The sequence below is a fragment of the Triturus cristatus genome, chromosome 4_1 (assembly GCF_964204655.1).
Source record: "Triturus cristatus chromosome 4_1, aTriCri1.1, whole genome shotgun sequence".
Classification (NCBI taxonomy): Eukaryota; Metazoa; Chordata; class Amphibia; order Caudata; family Salamandridae; genus Triturus; species Triturus cristatus.
The window spans coordinates 1,159,370,803-1,159,393,223 of record NC_140585.1 but is presented as its reverse complement, the minus strand read 5'-3'; the positions used below and the strand labels follow the sequence as shown (position 1 = coordinate 1,159,393,223).

The 22,421-nt window shown below is 44.1% G+C and overlaps 1 long non-coding RNA gene across 1 annotated transcript in view; it reads right to left on the bottom strand.

Annotated features, from left to right (window-relative positions):
- LOC146856249 (uncharacterized) overlaps window positions 1–22,421 on the bottom strand; it is a 292,741-nt gene that overhangs the window by 121,917 nt on the left and 148,403 nt on the right. The gene's annotated exons all lie outside the window — the stretch shown is intronic.

Below are 22,421 nucleotides of genomic sequence, written 5' to 3'. Positions count from 1 at the left end.
CCCAGGGGCTTTCAGTCGACGGTGCAGGAAATAAATCCTGGAATACGGAAAAATTGCCTGACTTAACTTACTTTCTAGAATTCATCAATACATTTTGTCAATTCCATTTACAAATTCACTGGTTATAACAAGAAAATCATCTGCGGAGTCAAACTTGACTGGATGTTCCCTTAATGTGAAGGTTGGGGTTCCTACATAGACCCTAATTGTTGTGGTAAAGGATCCAAAATAGATGACAAAACTGGTGAAGAGGCACATGTGGTACCAGGAAATCAAATATAGCAATATTGTCTGACATAAATATTGTGTCCTAAATATCATCTACAAATATATTTCCTCTTTGGAGTGAATAAAAGAAATCTGAACCCAATGGGTCTATATTTTTGTAAAAAAATATTCAAGACACAATATTTTTAACAGACAATATTTCTTTGTGCAGTATTCTGATGTACAACCATGGTCCCTTAATCAATGTCAAAGAAATTGTTTTGCTTGCGAAGAACCTGTAGTAGTCTACATGAATTTTGGGTGGGATTATTTTATCAACCAGAATTGGTAAGATCTTTCGGTGTATCATCTCATCTTTATTCAAGAAAGATAAGAAACGGTAATGGGTGCATTCATGATAGAAGTGGGTGAGCTAAAAAGTTAACAGGGAGAGCCGAGCTAAGGTTTTGTCTCGGCTCTTAGAGCCCATGCACGAGATAAGCTCTGTAAATGATTGCTATGTAAAGCATAAAGCAAACATCATATAAAATATAATAAATTTGCTTAAAAATTCAAAAAAATGTATTTCTTTAATGCGTGGAAGCTTTGACATTAATACATCACCTTAGATCACTGCACAGAGAAGTGCTCATTAAAAGTGATCGTTTTTAATAATAAACCATTAGTGAACTAAGAGGCACGACCGTGGTCATGTAAAACCTGTGCGTGGTCCAGAATATTATAGGTCAACACTATAGTCTATTAAATCAAACAGAATAGGAAATATACAACTGGTATTTTGTACTCACACATTTGAAAGTGCTTTCATATGAGCTAATAAAGAACAAGTTTGGGTGAAATATAACATTTGCCTAAAATAACACAATCTAATTGGGGAAGCCAGGAATTATCTGGGATTTCTAGTTTTACTTTGTACTAGTCAGTTACTAAATGGGTTTCTATTTGTCCTTCCTTTTCTATGTTAACACTTTGTTTTTACCTCTTAGAGATTTTTTTAAATAGCAGGAACTCAACCTCAAAGTACTGGAGCGCTTCACGTGAGCACCAGGTACATTACACAAGGTCACATTAATTGTTATAGACACAGGGAGATTAAGTGAATTGATCAGAAACACAGGATGTTGAGCCGATGCTGAGACTCAAACCTGGTTCCCCAGTTGCAAAGTCTGCAGCTCTGGCTGTAACAGTATACCCCGAGAAGAGGGAGGAAGGCAGGCAGAAGCCACTTGAAAGCTCGGCTTGTTATGGGCTAGTTATGGGTTCCCACAGGACCTTGAGCTGAGATAGACCCAGGCTTCGGGCTTAGGTCGAGCTTTCAGTGGCTCGCCCACCTATAATATATGAGGATATTTATTCTCTTGTTCAAAGACATCAGACCTCACTGCAGTCTTGTAGCATCTTCATGGCGCTGAGATGAAGGCCATAAGAGTGAAGATTTTAAGCTTCCATTAAAGTCTGGTGAGACATCTGGTCCCGCAGCCTGATTCTTCAGAGTGCTGGAGTCATTTACTTCTTAGGACCTAATTATAAATACCCTAGGATCAGATGGGGTAGCTATTGCATCGGATAAGGTTGGAAACCAAAATATTTGAAGTTTATCAGGAACTATAATTATTGCTTCTCCCTATTTGAAAATGGGGCTTAACATGGGGACTCAGAAACGAGGCATAAGACATTGTTTTTGGTGCTTACAGCACAAACATCTGCATGCCCTAGCATTTTTAGGAGTTTTTTTCAGTATTTAAATTCCAATAGTTTAGACCCGCCAGCATTTAATGAGGCGGGCAGGCTTTATAAGATAAATATTGCACTCTTATAATTGCGTTGCCTGTGCAAATAGGTGTTTGCACCAGACGTTGACCAGCCACGGAAAGCTTGAGCCGGGTTTGAGCCAGATGGCTGGCTCAGGCTCCGTTTGAGGTCCTATTAGACTCGTGACCCTAAAACTAGACGAGTTTTCATGTCACTTTGCCACCCACGCTTCAAACCCGTGCGCCAAGAATTAAGGACAAAATCTTAACCAGTGATGTAAAACAGTAGGGAGAAAAGATATCCATTTAGTGGCTGAATTGCACAATGTGAAACCAGACGAGCACTGGCAAAGCCAATAGTTAAGTCCCATGAGAGCTATCAGCTTTGCCAATTACATTTAGCCATGTTGTACAGCACTTTGGCCGAGGAGGCAAGCAACAAGGAAAGCATGAGAGGGGGAAAAGCAACAAACCATGTGGTATGGGGGAACAAGTAAAAGCAGAGCATAAGGAAGGATGGGTGAAGGTCAAGCGACAACATGGAGCACCACGGAGAGTGGGTGAGGGGGGCCACTGCCAAAGGTTGCAATGACGCTGGTCCGCCATTTTGTAGGCACATGCATGCTCTATTACACATGCTCACCTACAAAATGATGTGGGTGCCATTTTTTAAATTACCTGATCCAAGCTGGAACAGTAACTAAAAAACAAAAAAAGAAATAGATGTAGCACAATAGTGCTTTTAAGGCAGACGTATTGGCAGCAATTTGTTTCCTGGTCCTCCACCAAGAAAAATAGGTACATTTAAAAAAAAAGAACAAAAAGACTACATGTGGGCCAAGGGGGTAGCAATGGGGAGAGCACGGTGGGTGGAGGTAATAGCACTAGAGGAAGAGGAGCGGGTCAGATGGAGAAACACATGAGTAAGAAAGCAATGCGAGTCGTAAAAGAACATGAATGAGAGCACATCATGGAGGGGAGCAATCCAGCACTGCGGAGGTATGGAAGAGAAGTACACGAGAGAAACAGCTGGAAAACACATGCACTCTCATAGAGTACTAAACAAAAAGGATAAAAGTAGTTTCTGAAATGTAAGCAGTGCAAGGACACAAGTAATGAGGCTGTGCTCTAGGGGAGGGACAGACACAAGAAAAGGAAGGAAAGGCGTCAGAAGCTGATGAATAAACAGCAAGCAAATGAGTGACAATAAAGTCCACCAGTGGTAAACAATGGGCAGGCTCTACGTCCACTGTAAACTGGCAATAGATATTTTCACACAAACAGGCAGCTTTCACTGTTTAAGAAGGTGAGACCTCAGCTTTTCTCTATAATATTTACCTATCTATCATACCACCAAACACTGTGTCCCATAACAAAATAACCACAGCTCAGTGGTCAGGAGGCACAACATAAAAACCCTTCCCACATGGGCTCAAAACAAAGACAACACTCTTCCATCCACACACCCTATGTAGTATAGCTTGCTATGTGTGCCGGTGAGTGCTTCAACCACACAGTGCTTTACAAATGTCACAATGCAATATTAATTTTGTTGTTAAAATTAATAAAACTTGCTTAAAAAAATTTGTGACATTCTTTCTTTAAAAAAATGTATATGTTTATCTCAAGCACGCAACTCCCCACATATAGGCAACAGCATATTTTTCCCTCTTTTATTTTTCTTTTTTTGGAATGCACTTGCATAAAAAAATGAAAATACCGTGACAATTGCACCAGCTTGACAAAGAGTGACCTACTGGCTTTGCTGATGTTCGTTCTACTGTTAAAGATAGAAATGGTGGACCAGGAACCATGTTAACTAGCCATGGGCTCCTTCGTCATACCTCCCAATTATTAAAAAGTACTTGGTTTAAAACCTACAGGCCTGAGTTTAAATCCCAATATTGACAAGTGACCAAAATCTTGTGATTGCTTGCAACAGAGGCGCACTTCTTGTCCATGCACAGCACCTCAAGTTGGAGAGGCTCCCTCTGACATACAAACTCATTTGTAAAGTACTGTGCCCTCCCTGGAGTTAGATTCACAGTGTATACAACTCCTCACTTGCAGCTTGTAGCTAGCATGTGCTTACCTCATTAGTCTATTGCTGTATTTTTTTCAAGCTCTTTTTACACAACACATGAAGACTGATAGAAGGACTTCAAATAACCGATTCTCTCCGGTGGTTTTTAAAAGCTTTTGGATTGTGGTGATTAAACAGACCGCAAGTATACAGCACGCCTAAAGCGAATTACCTTGAGGCAGTTAATAGCAGGTTTTGGTCCTATTCTCAAAGCTGCTCATTTTATCATTCCCAAGGGGATAAGAAGCTGAGTTCTTCTTTGGGTTACTTGAGGTTGTGAAACTGATTGTTAAACAGAGAGGAGATTATCACACGTCCTCTAACAAAGAGAGTTGATTTCTGAGAGCACTGTTAATGTGTCAGTACTGGGATGTCACAGTACTCTGCTAGTAAGGATAGAGCTCTATGGATGTTTAGGCGCATCATAAGAAACACGTGAATGACTAACGACCTCAATAAAAATATTTCTAGCTAGTGCATCAAGAATTTTCAATTCTATTAAGGACAAAGTGGCAAAGATTATGTTTCTTTTTCTTTACAAGAAACACACAGCAGCTAATCAAACTTTAAACTTCATAACCCATGAGCCCTCACGGCTTCTCCTCCTCACCAATCATATTTGCCATGACTGTCTATAAATATCCAACAGTCCGTAGTCCTTCCTCTGCGCAAAAAAACACGTAAATCCATAAAACCTTGAACCATCAGGACCGGAATTGAATATCACCAGACCACTTTACGGGCCAACTTCAACAGGCGAAGATGACCCTCCTTCTCAACAAACAGATGCAGTATCAGCCGAACTTCAGGCCACTTCAAGTCGCCTTGGCATCAACTCCTGAAAAGAGAAACCAAAGCCATAATACCCCAATTCCAGAACTCCCTGTCATAACATCTGGGGTGGGGGAATCACATCAGTCACAGTAAAACATACCGTTTTAATAATACAAGCAAATACAACAATAATTCTGTAGACAACCTCCAAGGGCAGTAGAATCTTCGCATCCGTGTTTTTAATAGAATTGAAAATTCTTGAGGCGCTAGCTATAATTTTTGTTTAATTCTATGCCAGGAACAGAGGCTTCGGATTATGCTAGTATAAAGTTGAGCCACCACATTAGATGCAACATCTATAACTGGTTTGTGATAAAAATACTTTAAAAGTTTAATCAGAAGACCAATCCGCCACAGCCACAATGTCCTCCAGACGAGAACCAGTGGAAAAGACTTTAGAGGCCATGGCCCCTCTCACCGAATGAGCTCTGAAAATGGAGACATCAATTCCAGCATCAGACAACAACCATTTAACCCAACGGGCCAAGGTATCAGAAGAAATAGAGCGGAAAGGTTTCTGCAAAGAGATAAAAAATTGTTCTGTAAAATCATTGTGCAATTCACGCGTACAGTCTTCATAACACTTTAGACACTGGACAACACATAATTTCTGATGATGTGGAAAATCAGGATAACTCATCACATCCTTGATGAGAGATGACGCTGCTTCTCTGCTCCTGCACGCAGCTCCTTAGCGCTTTTGCACATTTGTTTTTAAAAATTCAAAATTGGAATTGGTTTTGTTCATTCGTTTTAGTCCAGTAAAATTACTGCCTTTTTATCTTAAACTGTGGGGAATTGAAGCGGGGGGCTGGTTTTTCGCTGAAAACAAGTGGGGCTCTTACAGGGGGTTGATTGGTGCAGACGACTCCCTCGAGCCGCCATTTTTCCTCTTGCGAGCGGTCTAGACGCTCTGGAGGCTTTAAAAAAGGACGCTGTGCTAGCGCGAAGCGGACACGCGCAGGGGGCGCGCCAAAGGCACGCCTAAGGCAAGCCCGTCTGCACCCGTCAGCGTCCCAACGGCGTCCGGCGCAGGGAACGCTGCTCTCCCTTCAGAAAACAATGAAGGTAAGAGTATCACAACGCTGAAATATAGTACAAATTGCCTTAAAATGATAGGAAATCAATCACTCTGTTGTGCCCCCATGAAATTAGCAGTTGCATCGGAAAAACAGTTTTGTAACATTTGCAACTGGAAGGCAGCTCCTTTAGATGTTAAAGGAGGGACTGTTGAAGGAAATGACCTTACTCCCAGGACATATTCTCCACTGAGTAACACCAGAGAAAAACTTAAAGCCTTTCTCATAAATGCTAGATCTCTGAAGAAGCATGAAGAGGCGGGGGGGGGGGGGGGGTAGCTATTCTATATAAGAACTCCCTTCTGTGTTCAGCTATTCCCGTAAATGATCTTGAAGGAGCTGAGGGTTTAGGATTCCATCTCACTGTCTCTGCCCACCAGTCAGTTGCGGGGATGGTTATATACAGACCACCGGGGCCGGCAGGACGCTTCCTAGAGTCAATTGGCCAGGCTACAGCATTTATTTCCACCAGATATAATCAATACATGGTCCTTGGTGATTTTAACCTGCATTTTGACCAAAAAGAAGATCCAGAGGTCAAGAAGCTATGCGAATCTTTAAACATTTTTAGTATGGCTCCGTATGTGACTACTCCTACTCATGATAAAGGTCACATCTTGGACCAGATTTTTTCCACACATAATATTGACTTAGATAACCCTCAACCTATTGTTTGGTCTGACCATTTCCTGCTCACTTTCTGGTTGGAAAAAGAAATTAATCAGACTCGGTCTCAGAGTACCAAACAAAAGAAGGTAGTCAGATCTTTTAAGTTAATTACATCTGACTCTCTGGCTGAAATAATAAGCCATCATCCGATCCCTGTGGAAGGGCTTTTAGAGGATGCAGCATTTGCTCTAGAAAGCTGACTGCATTAATGGACATTATACCTTGCCCCTCCTAAGGTGCATAGGGACACTTGGGGAAATCCTTCGGCTCCCTGGTTTTCCGAGGCGCTGAAGAAGAGTAAAAGTGCCTGTAAATGCCTTGAGCGCTTATGGAGGAAACGCTATGATCCTCTGAGCAAACTCAATTACAAACAGGCACTTAAAACACATTATTCAAAAGTCCGCGATGAGAAAAAAAGCTTTCTGGCTAAAAAAATTTACTCTGCCAGTAATTGCAGCAAGGAATTATTCAAGATCGTGAAAGATTTTGTCTCCCCCAATGTCACCCAGAGTCTTTTTACCCCCACTCTTGAATGGACTAATCAGATTGCAAAGTTTTTCTATGATAAGATAAAGTCCATCAAGACACATTTGATGGATCCATCTGTACTAGTCTGGCTGCTGTTCCGGACTCTACAGACCTTTTTAGGGCAGATGCTGTGCTGGAGTTTCCACCTATCTCCTTGGATACCTCACTCACCATCTTGAGGGCGCTAAAATCCGGGTCGCCTACTGACCCGTGCCCTGCCAAAATAGTAGCTTCTGTTGCTGAGGTTTTAAATCCCGCTGCTAACCAAGTCATGAATCTTTCCTTGGTCAATGGTAAAGTTCCAGTAAGGTGGAAACAGGGTAAAATCCTCCCTCTTCTGAAGAAACCTTCAGCTGACCCAGCCGTTGCTAGCAACTATAGGCCCATAACACTGCTTCCTTTTTTCGCCAAGGCGTTGGAGAAGTCTGTGAATTCAGTCATTACTAACATTATAGAAGCCACTAATGCCCTCCATCCCAGTCAATCGGGTTTCAGAGCTAATTATAGCACTGAAACAGCCCTATTGGAAGTCACAGAAATCATTAAAGGCACCCTGGATAGAAGAGGAAAGGCAGTTTTAATACTGCTTGATCTTTCGGCAGTTTTTGATACCGTGCCCCACGACCGTCTCCTTCAGAGACTTAAGGAATGTGGCCTTGGGGGCACGGTTCTTAGCTGGTTCTCCTCCTTCGTGAATGATCATCAGCAATCTGTCTGGTCCCCACCGTTTTCAGCGGCCATCCCTTCACTGAATGTTGGAGTGCCTCAGGGCTCAGTGTTGAGCCCGACTCTTTTTAATATCTATATGGCCCCTCTGGCTTCACAAAATTTGGGGCCAAGATTATAACCTACGCGGATGACTCACAACTTCTGTTCACATACGGAAAGGATGAACCTTTTAACAAAAGTGAAATTAACCAATGTTTGTCCAATATCTTTGATTGGTTTCACCAGAACCAGCTTTCTTGTAATTCCGCCAAAACTGAAATTATCTTTTTTGGACATACACCGGGAGATGAATGGCGGAAGTGGTGGCCTCAGGACCAACCTTCTCCCCCTAGCCCTGTCACCACTGAAAAATCTAGGAGTCTTACTAGATTCTGATTTCTCTATGAAGTCGCAGGTTCAATCGGTGACTGGCACGTGCTTCAGGCTCCTAAAAATGTTAAGAAATTTCCTCTCTCTATTGCCTCTGTCTCACAGGCAGATGGTAGTTCAAGCCTTGATCACCTCAAGGCTGGACTATGCTAATGTCTTGTACTTGGGCATTCCGGAATACTTATTAAGTCGCCTCCAGTTGGTACAAAATGCGGCTGCCAGGGCTATCTTGATGGTCAGGCCTAGGACCCATTTGGCAATTCACCTGAAAACTCTACACTGGTTACAAGTGAAAAACAGAATTGACTTTAAGGCGCTGGTACTAGCTTTTAAGGCCTTGCACGATAGCGGGGCCCAGTATCTCAGAAAGAGAATCATTCCCTACTGTCCGGGTAGGACGCTAAGATCTTCAACCCAACATCTGTTAGAGGTGCCCAAATTTCTTCTAGCAAGGAAGGGAGGACGTTCCTTTCAGGTGACTGTAGGCAGATTGTGGAATTCACTGCCTCTCTCCCTCAGACTTGAACCTGAACTCCTTAGTTTTAGACGCCAACTTAAGACCTGGATGTTCCATCAATAACTTTTCTGGGTTGGATTGGACGTTTTCAGGATCTCTCCTCTCACAAGGTACTTCTTTAGCTCCGGGACACTCTTCTGGATAGCCGTGCGCTTTACAAATCCCCCATAACATAACATAACATAACATAACATAACATAACATAACATAACATCTGGAACCAGTTTTAGTACGTCTAGAGATAGTAATGGAAACCCCCAAAAGAGTATGTACTCTACCTCTTGAATCCAAGGCCTTCACATCTGAAACCCGTCGACAAGAAATCAGAAACAAGAGGGGAGCGATTTTCGCTGACAACTGTTTACAGGAAAGATCCTCATTCGCGGGCCACCCTCTAAGGAAATGTAACACCACATTCACATCCCACACCATGGAATACTTAGGCCGAGGTGGTCGAACCATCCGAATCCCTTGCAACAGTTTGCAAACGAATGGCTGCTCATCTCACGTTTTACCATCCAGATGGGGATGCCTTGCTGAAAGGGCTGAACAGAAATTGTTTACAGTCCTATAAGCCAGGCCCTGAATAGCAATAGCTGAATGAAAATTCACAATCATATCTATCTCGGATCCCATGGGATCCACACACCACTCATTACACCAACCAACCCATCTACACTAGGCTTTCTAATAACATTTGTGTGTAGAGGGAGCCCAAGATTGTGACAGGAAGAACAAAGTATTCTGCGAAACTCCTGGCACTTGCCAGCGCTGTTGGAAAGTCTCCAGGCCAGGAGGTACACTGCCCCTGCATCACCAGTGGATGTGGCAAGCCCATCGGATCCAAGAGAAGATGTGGGAAGGAGAGAGGATGCACTGGAGGCGCGCAAGTCAGGATCATGGCCACTGGAAACCAGGAATGTGCTTTCCAACTCCGCCCTTGGTAGACTCATCCGTGAGAGAGCCCTCTGTATCATAGTGAAAGAAGGAAATGGATAGAGCAGACCCATCGAGCATGACTGAAGACAGCCATCCAAACTGATCGCTAGTGGATCCAGCCTCCAACTGTAAAAGAGAAGTTGCACATTCAGTCGGGAGGCAAACTGTTCGATCATGCAAGGACCCAAGTGCAAATTCAGAAGATGGAATATCTCAGGGTAAAGCCTCCAGTCACTAGAGTCGTGGAGGAAACAAGAGTTCCAATCTGCCACCACATTGGACTTGTCTGGAATGTATTCTGCTGCCACCGATATATTATGTTGTAGACAATAATGCCAAACGTCCATGGCAATCGCCACTTGAAAACAAGATCTCATCCCATCCAGCCGATTGATATACCAGACCGCCGATATGTTGTCTATCCTCAACAAGATGCAACAACTCGGTCTGCTTGGGCATAGAGTGCAAACTGTGAATCAGCCCGCCAGGAGTTCCAGACAGTTGATAAGAAGATGCAACTCCTCCGGAGGCCACCTGCATCCCGTTGTCACTGAGCCACAAAGGGCTCTCCAGCCCTACCAACTGGCATCGCATTCTATTACCACTTCTGGAATGGAGGCAATTATGGCCTTGCTGTTCCAGGCATCCATATGTTTCAACCACCAGGACATCTTCGTCCTGGCTTCTTCCGACAGAACAATCTGTTGCGAACAATCCAAACCCCTGCGAAGATGCATTATCTTCAAGTGTTGCAGAGCCCGATAATGGAGGGCACCCGGAATACTCATGTGACTGGAGGACGCCAACAGTCCTACCAGACAAGCCAAAATCCTCAACAATATAGTCAGAGAGGCAAGCACTTTCCTCAACTCTTTCTTGGCAGAAATCCACTTTTTCCACTTTTTCAGGGGTAGAAAGAGTTGGGCCAGAATGCTATCCACCTGAAACCCCAGAAACTCCATCATCTTTGTGGGAAGCATGATCGACTTTTCTGGGTTGATGACGAACCCCAGATCCTGAAGAGGCTGTGTCATCCAAGAGAGATGAAGAAGGACTAATTCTTTGCTCTGCACCATAATCAGTATGTCGTCTTTAGTATGTGATCAGTCGAGCCCCCGTTCTCAGTGGTATTGAACCACTGGCCGAAGAAGCCTGGTGAAACACCAAGGAGCTGAAGATGAATTTGAACCACTGATGGCACCAATGAAATTGAAAAAACCTGCGATGGGAGCCGAATATAGGGACGGCTAAATATTCGTTCTTGAGGTTGAGCCGAACCATCCAGTCTCCCTCTTGCAAAAGATCGTGTAACAGGTGTATGCTCTCCATCTTGAAATGGTGATACACAATCCACAACTTGAATTCCTTTAGATTCAGCACCAGACTGAAACCCAGATCCTTCTTTGGGACCAAAATATTTGCGCTGACAAAACCGTATAGGTGAGAGGTGGTCTCTGTTATTGCATCTTTCCGCAATAACTAAAGCACTTCCTGATCTATGAAATCGTTCTCTTGTTGGGAAAAAGGGAGAGATATCGGTTGCTTCCCCTTATGCGGGGAGGAATAAAGCTCTAGGTGGAAACCCTGAACAGTCTGTAACACTCACTGATCTTGAGTTAGTGCCCTCCCAACTGTGCAGGAATAATGCAATCCTTCCCCCACCATAATTTCTGAAGATGGAAGAATCGTTCCCTGAATAGGTGGCATCATTGGTGTTATTTCCTCCCTTATAGCCTCCTCTCTGGGCATGTCCTCCATTGCCTCTATTGCTGGCGGGATAGAAGTTGGGACACGGGGCGCCCCCTCACCCGCTGGGTGCATTGCCTCTTGAAGCCTGGTAGAAGCACCAGCCAGGCGCCAGACCTCGAAAGCACCCAGCCCAGTCAAAAAGATCACTATTGAAAACCTTTTTCAGGGAGGTCTGAGCCTGATCTAGGGCTGAAAAGGTGGACACGTATTTGGTCAGGTCTTTCACAAACTTGTCTCCAAAGTGTAGTTCATTGGCCAAGATCCCAGCCTCCATAGAGGCCAAATCTGCTAACTAAGGGTCAATCCTCATGAGGAAGTATTTGCACCTTTCAGTAGATAGGGTACAGTTAGCATTGCCCAAGAAACAGGGCTCGTTGTGCCAAATCTTGGATCTCATTAGGGTCCAATTGTGTGTTAGTATCCTTAGCCTAGGCAGCCAAATCTAAACTTTTGGTGAGGGGACCAGAAACATCTAACTGTTTGTCCTGACATCTTCGTCAGGCTCTGTCCAATCCCTTCTTTCGCAAATTTGTTCAGAAACGTCGCCATATTGGGATCTAGCTCAAGAGTATCTGTAACCTTGCCCATGAGAGATGGGTGGGGACATTCTGAGCGTAGTGTATTGTGCACCTCACGCTCAAACCCCTGGTGAATACTAAATTGCACATAGCGTGCCACCTCCATGCAGGGCAGCCACTCAGTGGATGTGGGGTGAGCAATATTTCTGGGATCAAACAGAGAATTCTCATTGATCGGAACATCAGATAAGACATGATGCACCTTACATTTACGTTTGGTCGCAGATTGTTGCTTTTTTGGGGCATCTTCTGATTCAGAGGAGTGAGGAGAGGATGCATCCGCTACTCCTAGGGTAGAAATCGTGGAGGTTCCCAATGTGCCTCGCAAAAAGGAGCTCCCATGACCATGGTCCCTAAGGATCGAAGAAGCCATTTGTGACAGAACCTCATCCTCCGAGGAACTTTTAGAAGCAAACTCATGGGCTAAGCCTGATTCACTCACATCCAAACCCTGCGCATATGAATCCCCCGAGGTACCTCTCAAAACACACCTCCCATAACGTGGCAAGGGTTAAGAAAAGGGTTGCAAAACCTTGATCAACGCACCATTCACAGAGTCCTGAACATGTGAATCTAATGCCTCCCCTAACTGCTTTTCCATATGGGGGTCATAAGGCACCTCTTCATACTCCATATAATCATCACCCCCCTCAGCGTAGTACACCATCCCGAAACAGGGGAGAGTATACCCAAGGGGTGAAAACAATCTTAGAGCCTCCCACAGGTAGGAGCTCAGACCAACAGAGTCTTGTGAAAGTACAGTATATTAAATTTTAACAAGCAAGACTTTATGTGCGTAGATTCAACAGGTGGGAGCCACCCCAAACTCTACTAGGGCAAAGCCCTACAACGATTTTGCACCTCGTCAGGCGTTCACTGGGCTAGGGAGACACCCTGACGCAGTGAAGAGATGGTCGGAAGGTAAAGGCTCAGTTCTCGCTCATGCGCATGCGCGAGGCTCATAGAGATAAAAAGAGAACTCTCTCTCTATTACACGCAGAGTGCATTAGTCCCGCTCCACAGCTGGTTGATGATTAGAAGGCGACACCCCCGTGAGCGCGAGAGCTGGATTGCCACAATTAACAAGGAACACCAAATAAACACTTGCAAGAAAATATTATGTATTTTAATACAATGACATTGACAGACTAGAAGATGCATTCAGTTTAGCTGCTGCAGCAGCATAGAAAGAGGACTCACAATAGTCTGATGGACATTTATAGCCAATCATGACCCCATGTGATTAGTGGGGAGAAGGAGCAGTGAGGGATCATGGGTTATGTAGTTTAAAGTTTGAATGGCTGCTGTGTGTTTCTAGTAAAGAAAGAGGAGCTTAATCCGAACCCTCCGTTCCTGACGTAGAATTTAGTGCCCAATGCAAGTCAGAGTGAAGGTGCATTGTGAGAGCTCTGTGGACGTCACAGTGGTGGTGTTCTTGTGCATGTTGCAGGTAAGCATAGATGAGCATTCTGAAAGTTCTACTAGTGTCAATAGAGGCATATCAGTGTGTGGCGGAAGACACAAGGGGCACTGTTCATCTACTTCCTGGATTGAAGTTTGATTTAGAGAACTACGGATGTGTTGTAAATGTTAAATTTCATTGTTGTTGTACCGATTGATTCTGTTGCTTGTAAAGGTCGAGTCTGACTGACTCCTGTAATTGCTTACAAGGATGAGGCCCTGGGCATTTGCACCTTGAATGTCCCTAAGCAGACCCCCTAGGATTTCGCGATTTGCAGAAAAAGCGTGAAATCTGAACTTTTGACAAAATGCCGCAATTTTTACAAAAGTGCCCACAAAATATGTAAAAAAAAACTGGCACTCACCCTCTCTTTACTGGCTCTGTGCTGCCACTGAGCCATTAAAGGGAGGGTGAGCAACAGGCAGGCAGCAGAGGTGATAAATTCCTCTGTTTTTTAAATGCACCTCGCCCTCTCCTGAGCAATTAGCCTGCTGCCCGCTTCACACCTTTGTGTGCCCCCTGCGGACCCTGACAGCCATTTGAAAGCACAAGTCTGCAGTATTTTTGTGGCAGCCACATATTTTGACCACTGCAAAAAGACCACACATTTTTAAGTCCTGGGCTGCAAATTTGCTATTTTTGGCCACGAAGTTTGCTACCCAAAGCCGCAAAATCCTGTGGTGTCTGGCTAAGAGATAAAAGGAGGACATGGTGTTGTGTTTCGATTTAGATGTCCGTATATAGGCTTTCCTAAATCATGTCCTTATATAGGCACAACTCATATTGCCCTTATTTAGGCATAGAATCCCAGTCCTTATTTAGGCATTAGCCATGCTATCCAAATACAGGCATGGTCACCTACATCCGTCCATCCCAACGTCACAAAAAGTTCTTGGAAACCAGACCCTTAAGCCTTTGGGACTTTCCCTAGCTAGGATTATTGATTTCTTCAAGAACTCATCTATTATGCATGAACTGCTATTCCTTAGGGGTTCATTCATGACGTCTTCCTCTGCCCCACTTTACGTCAATGCTAACTTTCCTAAGCACTTTCCAGGTATAAATATACCTTACCTTACCATGGCAAACCACGGCTCGGCTGCACAGCTCGATACGGCTCGCCACAGCAAGTTCGGAAGGAATTTGAGTCCCCGCCTGACGCACTGACCAGACGCTGTCATCTCTGCTCGCAGAGAATCCAGCTTACAGTGTTCTGACTCCCTTCGTGGGGTGTTAGAGTTTGAGACCTGGAAAGAGATTCCCACCTCTCTCATTCTAAGGAATGGAGCTGACTAGAACCTAGAGGTACTCTTGGCATATAAAAAACTATAGAATACCATACTATAGAATACAGCACCTACTTCTTACCTTGTACTACACTTAGGTTAGGTACACTGGGGTAGAAGTAATTAGAAGCATCAAACTAGTATCCACTTTTTATGTATGTGTATATGTTTATTTATGTATGTGTATATGAATATATGTCATAGCTAGAAGACAATGCTGTTGCAGTATTTTTTCTTCTTACTGCTTACGCTGTACGTATTATATCTCGCATACTGCCTTGCCATTGTAACAGCTCATATCTCTTACACGAGAAACAAGACTGTTCAATAAATCCTTTTTATTGAAACGCCCGTCTATCTATTTCTGTGTAACTCTGAAGAAACTAAGCGTGCACGATTGACTGAGTGAAACTGTTATCTGTTGTTTCCACGATTCTGAGACATGTTTTGATTCTAAGGGAAACAAAGTTGTCATGTTTATGCGGTTGCCAGAAACTACTCCCTTCTTGTTTATTCAAGGAGTTTCTAGTGGCCTCTGAGTTAGCTGGCACACAAAGTAATTAAGTTTAATGTACTCGATAGAGGCATACTGACCTCAGTCCGATGCCACAACTATAGTGTATATCATTCCAATGTGAAGTGCCTATAAGGGAAATAGGAACTACACTACAATGGGCGCTCTTTTAAGACCTAATGTAGAGTGGAGAGCCCTGAGAGAGAGCATCAATGATACTGAGAGACTGGAAGGAGGCCAATAATTACATTTTGTGAAGGGATTGGTGTAAACAAACGGGCGGAGCATAAAAAAGATGCGTAGACACTGCTGAGCTCACAGGACCTTCCACCCAATTTCTCTACCACTGCTAACAGCTCAACCTATTAAGCTTTGGAAAATCAAAGTTTCAATGACCATCATGTAGTCTTATTGATAGACTGAAAACCTCACTGGTCCTGAGATTGTAGGCAATTTCCCCCAAAGGCCCTCCAAAATGACTGGATGCATTCTCAGCCATTAGCCATGATGCGTTTCTTGTGATATCAAAGCATAGCATTTGCTAAGGCATTTCGCTTTGTAATCAAACCTGTGATCATGCAATTTTCAGTGGAGAACACAAATCTTTAAGCCAAATGAAGCCAATAATAAGCTCAGAATATTGTCACAAAAACATGACCTTAACTATGGTGTTGACTGCCTTATGGAGAACCCCAGGCTATTTTGGGGACAGAACATCTGACACTTTGGACAGAGGTAGGGAGTGACACAACGGGGGATTATTTCCAAGACAAATGCTTAGTCCCCTTTGCCGAACTGGTGGAGGGATACAGACTCCCTGCTGGCCAGTTACTCATGTATGAGGTGTTGGTGCGGACTTTTGAGAGGCTGTGGGGCACAGGGAGAGAGGAGCCGAACACACACATGGTTCTCCACTCTTTGATAACGCTGGGCACAGCCGGGCATCAAATAAAGTGGTTCTATGCATCACTTCTGGAAGCTTCCTTGTCCTCGATGGTAAAATTAAGGGGGAAGTGGGAGAGATCCCTCAATAGGGCACTCACTGATGTAGAATGGCGACGTGTACTAGAATCACCTAAGATCTCCCGCAACACCCTTCTAAAATATCTACAATTCAATTACTTCCACATGACGTATATGGCACCTCACCGCATACAGGCAGCATTTGGAGGAGAACCTAGAGGATGTCCAAGGTGTAATCACCTAGACGCAGACTTTCGTCACATGACATGGAGCTGCACGCTCATACAACAATTTTGGGAAGCAGTGATGACTAAAATCACTGGTATGCTAAATCGTATGTTAGACCAGTCAGTGGAGGCCTGCCTCCTTGGTCTGTATCCTAGACCTCCTAAACGCAAGGTAGGGAGCCGTTTCATTGATTTGTCCCCGGCTCTGGCCAAGAGGCGGATCGCGATATCATGGAAATCAGCCACGGGCCACAGATTGGCACATGGGCCCAGGAGGTATCTAGATGAGCAGCAGCAGAGGGCAGAGCCCTGAATAGAGAAGAGCTGAGGGGCCTGCGTAAGCGCCCAATAGCTGAAGCATGGAGAGACATCTTATTTAATTGGGACCATCCGAGCAGCCCTAATAGTGAAGATGATGATAACGAGACCTCCGCGGTGTAGGAGGCTAAGGGCGTTGAGATAGCAAGGGGAGGATGTGTGACGACTGCCAGGGTGGAGACGTCCTGGCTTCTAGATCTGAGACGTCATGATACTGGTCCCCTTGCCTGCTCTCCCCCCCTTCATTGCCACAGGCGTCTGGACTGACATTGGGACTTACCTGGCAATAATATATACTAGTCCGGCCCCACCCTGCTGGGAAAAGAACGATACATCACCTTTACACCGAGGGTAACAGAGACAGAGACACCCGCATGCATTAGTTGAAGATGTTTTATTCGTAAAGTTAATTGTTTTATTAAGTAAGGTTACTTACGGCATGACAGAATTAGGGAATAGCCAATAGATCTCACGTCATAAACTATTGACCAGCAAGCCCCCGGGACTGAGTAATAGCGCATATAATACACACTCTAGATGGATGAAGGGAGGGACATTAATAAGATATCTCTCACACGGGAACACTGAGAAGGTCGCAGCAACCCCCCTTCTGGATTATAACTTCAAATATGATTGCTTGCCCTGATTATAAATTTATTGTAATAAAACTTGGCTGACAAAGGCTTGTTGCCCGACTGGGTAATACTTAACCAAACTGCGCTCCACACTTACTGGTTACTTAATTCTTGTTCACAAATGTATAAATATACACGATTACAAATGCCAATCGTTTTTTTAAAAACTATTAACAAATACATGTTGAACAGCTCTCAAAGAGGTTCAACAATCACAGATATTTTGTGCCCATTTTAATAATCGGCTGTATGATGGAGGTGACATGCTTATCTATCTTTCATTTTATTTGATGGTTTGTATGGAGCCCCCACATAAGTTCAGAATGCAGCTGTCGACAGAAGCAAAGCAAAATCAGTAACGGATTCATAGGTAACTAGTTTCCCATGAGACACTGGTAATGAGGCATGGCGTAAGCTGAGGTTCCAAGAGTCTTTGGTGCAAAGCTGTTCAGCAATGTTTGGGAGTCCTTGGTAACAGTAATATGGAGGTAGCGACCCATCTGGCTGGGACAGATATTGTGAGGACCGAAATGCTCAACCTGTTGACATCTGCTAGTCGTGGACCAGGGTCAAAACGGACTCGATAATTCTCGCCTCGGTACCTACTCTAACCAGGAACACACTCGGCAACTCTGGGCATTAAGCTTGCCTCATCTCTACAACGGCCCCCCACAGACGCCGGGGATGCCTGGTTTCACCTTGGAGATACCCAGAAAGGGACCATCTCACAGGGATAGCCAGGACGGGTTCCCCAGCGGTCTACAGCGCCGGGACGCCCCGTTGCTGGGGCAGCTGTGCGCTTTACAAGTCTACAACATTTACATTTACATTTACATTTTTGAGAGAGATCTATGACACTTGGGAAACCCACCCTTTGGTCTTTTTACAGCCAGTGCAATCTGTGAATTCCTTCTTTTCTACAGCTTAGTCACTGGGGAAAGCGTAGTTGAAAGTGAAAAGAAAAGCACTATACCGCGGTCAGGCCTCCCCGTGATCTATCACTTTATCTTTTTTGCTGCCAGTGTAGTAGCGGGCAACTTTGATGGAGGGCGAGTGGGAGAGGGGAACTCAGAAACCAGAAAATGTGGGGGAAAAATGCTATGATGTGGTCAATGCTGGATGGGAGCTGGGAGGCAGGAGAAAATGGGGTCAGAAGGCAGCATTGACGGATGGAAATGGTGGTGGGAGTGCAACACGGACAACAGAAGGTTTGAGGGAAGCCCTGGGAGCAATCTGTTGACAATGGAGGAACACTAAAAGAAAAAAGTGGCTCTGAAAGCGCGAGCAGTCGAAGGACACAAGTGCTTTGGACATGCGCCTGGGGAAGGGCAAACACACGAAAAAGAATTGAAGCCGACATGTGTTGACCAAAGAGGAGCAAGGAAATTACAGTAATGAGTAAGCCAATCAATGGTAAGTAATTGGTGGGCTCTAAGCCCACTATAAGCTAACAAAGTCTTGCAAGCAACAGCACATGCACTATCTCTGTATAGAACTAAAAAACAGGACCAATCCTGGTTTCTCTGCTTGACCAAATTGTGTGATCCTAGACAAATATTTAATTTCATAGGACATTTATTGCACATGACAACCCAACCTGTTTCTTGTTTCACTAACGGCATTGTCACCAGGGGGTGTGAGACAGCAATACTTTGAAGATTCAAAAACGTTCACGTTTAATATTTGCCTCTCAATTTAGTGATATTTGATATAGAAATATACTTTTTAATTTTTTAAGAGACACTATTATATTGTTGGATGATGTTAGTTGCACGGTTTACATGCTACACATCCAGGGCTCTGGTCTTTCAATGACTCTAATAGTCAAGCCAAAAAACTGGCTCAGTACTGACATGGCTCTCTATGTTTATTGGTTGACTTCCCCCCTCTAGTTTAAGCAGGAACTTCAATTTAAATAGACACTCATGATCAGACTTATTCCAGGCTTCACTAGTTAATTTCAGAAAGGTTACATTGGTCATATGTTTCCCAATTTGGGCATGTTTTTTCTTTTAAATATAGCTCCTTGTGACATTTCCTGGAAACGTGGTACATCTCTAGACTGTCAACATGTTCGGTTTGCTTGAGAGCCAATTATGTTAACAATATGATGATACGTTTGTTTCCAGCATGTCTGAAGAGGGCAGTATTCAATGACACCACCCCTTACTCCTCCAGGGCTGATTTTCCTGTACTTGTGAAGTTGTGGTTACTTTGTTGGTTTGTAGAAAATATATTTACCTTGTACATTCTTTGGAATTGTTGGTACTATTTATCTTTCTGTATGTTCAATGGCTTAGAGGTGTTCCTGTTGTAAGCAATCTCTCTAGTTAGTTCTCACCAGCCTGACAGTGCAAGCTTTCTTGTTGCAAAAACCTGTTGCTGGTTTACCAAGGACTTAAAGTGGGTTTAAAGCCTGCCCATTACTTACCATTATTTGCCTAATGGCCACTCTCATTTCCTTAATTCTGATTTGGTGGCTTTTCGTGACCATCATGCTCCATATTGTGTTTATCCTCCCCCTGGAGCGTAGCCTCTTTACCGCCCTCTTGATTAGCTGACTTGTGTCCTTTCACTGTACACTTTTAGGGAACTTGTTGGCTAAGCACTTCATGGGAGAACATGTGTTTTCCAATTCTCTCTCTTGTGAGCTTCTCCCTGCCCTTCCTCACTCCTTGTTGCTCTCTCTCACTCCAGGGCTTCTCCCCACCCCTTGTTCCGTGTTGCATTCTCCCTCATGTGCTTCTCCCTTCACCCTATGTTACTGTCTCCCTTGTGTGCTTCTCTCATCCCTTTTATTTATTTAAAATATTTTCTATAGCGCAAACATGACCACTGTGGGTATCAGAGCGCTTTACAGTTTATAAGTCAAGAAAGGATACGAGGGGTAAAAATAGAACAACCAAACAAAACACAATCTCATCAGTCTCATGGAACTGGGAGACCTAGGGAGTATTGGAAGCTAGGAATCAAAGGCAAACATTTCTTCATCTGTATCGTTTTTGCAATCTTGAAAAAGGCAGTACAGGAATTCAGTCTATGTTGCGAACATGGCCACAGGGGGTATCAAAGCACTTACAGTATATCAGTTGCAAACAGAATAAGCGGAGTTAACAGAGGACCAACAGATCCGCAAAACAGTCTTCACAGTCTCAAACCAACTAGGATGTCCTCTAGCGCCTTGGAAGCTCCATTTCTATGGCAAAAATGTCTTCATCAGTATCACTTTAACTTCCTTTTTAAAAAAGGCAATAGACGGATTCTACCTGACTTAAGGGGGTAAGGAGTTCCATGTCCTCGGGGCGATACCCGAGAAGGCTCGATTGTATGTTTTTTTACAGAATTTTTGTGGTTTGAGCAGTAATGTGCTGGTACTTCTAAAGGATCTAGATCCACCTGAGAGCTCCAGTTTTTGAGTGAGGTAAATCGGGGTGTTGAAATGAATGGCTTTATGTGCGATACATGCAATTTGTAGTTCTATCCTAGCTTCATTTGGGAGCCAATTTAGGGATATCAGCCCTTTCGTGATATGATTATTTCTTTTAGAGCCTCTTATGAGCCTTGCAGCAGAATTGAGGGCAGCCCTGAGAGGAGCCGTCTTCGATCTAAGAAGGCTGCTATGGGTTGCGCTTCCATAATCCAGCTTAGAGATCACTAGGGCTTGCACCGCAACCTTTAAGTCATATGAAGGGAGGAAAGGTTTTATTTTCCTTAAGATGCTAAGTTGGAAGTTTGCTCCTTTGGTGAGTGTACTAATGTGCTTCTGCATGTTCAGACTCTTGTCTAGCATTATTTCCAATGAGCTTATGGAATCAATGATGTGTGGCGTGCAATTAAGAGCTGTTAGTTGATTCATCCATTCTTCGATGACTGGAGACTGCTTGGGTGGTGCCATTAAGAGGAATTCCATTTTAAGAGTGTTTAGTTTCAGGTGGTTATGTGTCAACCAGCTTTGTGTTTTCAGTAAGACTGAGTTGAGGGACCTGATGTCCTCAAGGGAGGTGACCTTCCGGAAAAGTTGGGTATAATCAGCGTGCATGTGATAGTGAATGCTGTATGATTTCAGATTTTCTGTTAAAGGCTCAATGAACAGGTTGAGGAGAGTGGGTGAAAGTGCAGATCCCTGTGGAACCCCCAGAGTGACCAGTGAAGGATGAGACAGGGACTGGTTCACCTTGAAGCTTTGGGTTCTATTGTGGAGAAATGAGGAGAACCAGTTTAGTTCAGGCTCAGAAAGCCCAAACCTTTGCTCCAAGAGGTCAATTAGGTTGTCATGCTTAACAATATCAAAAGCTTACGAAAGGTCGAGGATCAGTAGGCAAGATTTGTTTTGATCTAGCAATCTTAGCACATCATCTTCAATGTGAGTGAGAGCATATTCTGTGCTATGACCCTGGCGGGAACTGGACTGAAATTGGTCTAGGAGTCGGAATCGTTCAATGTGGTCGCATAGCTGGACGTGCACACATTTCTCCAGGAGCTTGGCCAACATGGGGATGTTAGAAATTGGGCAGAAGTTGTGTAGGTCAGAGGGATCTGTGGATGGTTTCTTTAGAATAGGGGTAACCTGCCCAGACTTTAGGCAGTCAGGAATAAAACCTTGCAAAAGTGAAGCATTGACAATCGCAGTCCAGAACGAGAATAAGGAGGCTCTGATCTCAGAGAAAAAGTTCGATGGCAAGGGGTCGTTGAAATGGTTAGATGGTTTCAAAGTAGCAAGAGTTTTGCTTATAGTACTTTCATCCAAAGTTTTGAATATGCTCCAAGAGGCGTTGTATTTTTGGAGGGGGGGCAGAGCCGAGCGGGCAGGACGACATCCGACCGAGGGGGAAGGAGGGTGTTAGGAGGTGGGATCAAAAGGTGCGCCAAGGCTGACCGCAGTTCAGCTTTGATCTTAGTAGTCTTATAAGAGAAGAAGTCAGTAAATTCTTCGCAGTTAGGCTGCGGACCTGGACCCAATGAG